Raw genomic sequence first — 2,697 nt, 5'->3', positions numbered from 1 at the left:
CACTTGTCGGCCTCCCATAATTTTTCCCTCTCCCTTTCTTTCTTCATATTTCTTATCCCTTTGACTCACGTTTGACCCTGCATAACCCCGGCGCTAGCGTTGCCGATATCGTGCCACAGGTTATCACGACTCATTTATATAAGAGCTACTCCTCTCGATAAAGGGCCCGCTCTTTATATTTCTTTATATATTTGTATATTAAATATACAGTCTATTAGGAACAACGCAGTAAGCCTCTGATGTACAAAATATCAATCTTGCATGTCTAAAAGCCCATCAGCAATGGCCAAATTCTCTGAGCAGGCAGGCAACAGGAGGGGAAGGGCAACGCATATGGAGGCACGCGAAAATGAAAAATGCCAAAGCCCTAATAAGGAAAGACACGATAAACGATAACATTCAGGAACCACGCTTCGACCGCCCGACCCATATGCCGACAAAAAGGGATGGGGGCGCCGGCGATCGCGGACACGGCAGGTGGAGCGGTAATCAATGTGGTGAAGTCAGCAACAAGGCACGTCGGCCGCGGAGGGCGTCGGACGAGAAGCCGAGATGACTCACAACTTCGACGGATACGAATGGCAAATCGATAAGGACTGGCAGGCCGGACAATGCGAACGGAAAGCGAGAGCAGGTATCAGGGGCGGCGGAGGCGCTCGCAGAGGTGATGGGAAGAGAAGTACCCAGGGTGCGCCGCAGCAGCCATTGCGTCACGACCGTGAGAGGAGGTCTCGCAGGAAATGCTGAAATGGAATGGGCCGCAGGAAGGGCGAGAGGCTGGTGAAAGGGAGAATAAGCAGGCGTGGCAGGTAAGAAGAAGGGAGGGTAATCCACTCGGGTCCTGCTGCATTAAGGGTAATCTCACATACTGTCGCACTAAACACCACACTAATCGCTTGTGGTAAATATGCGTCAAAACATGATTCTCCCTTAGGGGAGGGGGGCGGGGCATGGCGTGCACGTACCCACCCCAAATCAGCTATGCCGCGGATCAGCATAAACCTCCCGCCGCACCTCCAGCGCGGCACCTGCTCTGCTCTCCGTCACGACATGGGTCTCGATTCCGGCTCGCCCAGGGTCCGCTTCGGGGCGGACGGTAGTTCCCCATGCGCAGTTTCTCACCCTCGACAATAACGCGTAAATCCGTCAAGATTTATTCAATGCTGATAAAATAAATCCACTGCAAGACAAAGACCTTTCGGTATCCAAACTAGTCACGTAAGTTAAATAAATACAAAAGCTCTCAATCCCCCTCCCTCCGTCTTACGTCATCGCGGGAGCTGCTCTTCCAGTTGCGGCTCGACCCTTTATACATTTATTCATGACACCATTCATGGCACGGCGGGGCAGGAGGAAACGTGGCTGTGAGTAAGCGGAGGGGTCGAGCGGCGTCCGGTGGGGAGGAAGCAAAAGGCGAAGTGGATGCCCTAGACGGGTTCCTCCACCGGCCTGCAGGTGGTGAATGTATATAACGCAGTAGGCATTGCGTGTAGTACATACGGTAACAGATGGTGCTGGTTCAGAGCGTTAGGGATGATGGCGGAAAGTAAACATCACACAAGTGGCCTGATAAAATCAAATGGTTAGTCTAGTAGGTTGGGCTCACACTGTAGATGACGATATGTAGATGACAACGAAAGCGGAGGCTGCCCAACGTGGCACTTCCTAAGCGCGAGGGGATGGATGAAGCCAGCTAGAGCGCGGGCGTCGATGCCCTTATCGACAACCCATATTAAGAAGCCCAAGATGAAGTAGATCTCATTCGCCCGCTGCCGGGCTCATTATGCATTCACGCCAGGTTAATCTCCGTCCCAACGACTGTGGCGCGTGTTTACACCGCCGCGGATCGTTCGCTCGCAACTTCGGCAGTTTCCAATGTGGTCGCGGAGTTGTATCAACTGCAACATGCGACGGCCCGGCAAACGAGCGACTCGCCGGCAGTTCCATGTCCGTCGCGAGGACTCGTTGGGCCATTCCAGGCACTGGGCGACGGCGGGCGAGCAGGCTGGTTAGGCTAGGTGGGCGCTGTTGCGACATGTCCGATGTCGCCTTCCCCTCCATCCCTTGAGAAAAAGGCTTGGAAAAGGGAGGGGGAGTGGGAGAGAGTCGGCGTCCTTGGCGGGCGTCGCCGTCATCAGGTCGTACTGGTCATGGCTGCGTCAGTCGTCCTGCACCTTCCACAAATCATCCCAGCGATTAACCGAGGCTGGATGCGACTTTCTCAAGGCGGTTTCCCTTTCCTCAACCCATCCTGTTCCTGCTGACTTTCCTTCCTCGCACTTATCTTCAACACAAACAACTGGCCCCTTGACCTTACCGATCGCTTGCCTCGCTTCCTCCCGGCCGGCCGAGAACTTGTCTACTTCCTACCCAGGCACCTTTCGGCCTTTACCCAAGACGGAATCTACAAGGCAGGGCTCTGCTCTTGACAGGAACGAGAGACGAAAACGTTAAAGGAACGAAGAAGAACTGAAGTTTAAAAAAACACCAAGATTTTTGCTTCCGTCTTCCTTTCTGCAGACATAAACAGCCACACAAAGCCTATTTCAAAGCTACACTCCCGGCGGCTCAGAGAAAGGGCGAATACTAGCCATGAGAGACCACGACGGCCACCATACGATACGGCACAAGGCTACAAGCTCGGCGACAAGGCATGCAAACACGCTGGCTGGTTGGCAGTCACTGCTGGCTCGATCA

General features: G+C 53.8%; 1 protein-coding gene across 1 annotated transcript in view; it reads right to left on the bottom strand.

Moving 5' to 3' along the window:
* LOC119587119 (nuclear distribution protein nudE homolog 1-like) overlaps window positions 1–2,697 on the bottom strand; it is a gene marked incomplete in the record, with an annotated part of 132,241 nt that overhangs the window by 14,438 nt on the left and 115,106 nt on the right.

The sequence above is a fragment of the Penaeus monodon genome, chromosome 22 (assembly GCF_015228065.2).
Source record: "Penaeus monodon isolate SGIC_2016 chromosome 22, NSTDA_Pmon_1, whole genome shotgun sequence".
NCBI lineage: Eukaryota > Metazoa > Arthropoda > Malacostraca > Decapoda > Penaeidae > Penaeus > Penaeus monodon.
Note: the sequence above shows the minus strand (reverse complement) of the source record. Positions and strands in the feature narration are given on the sequence as shown.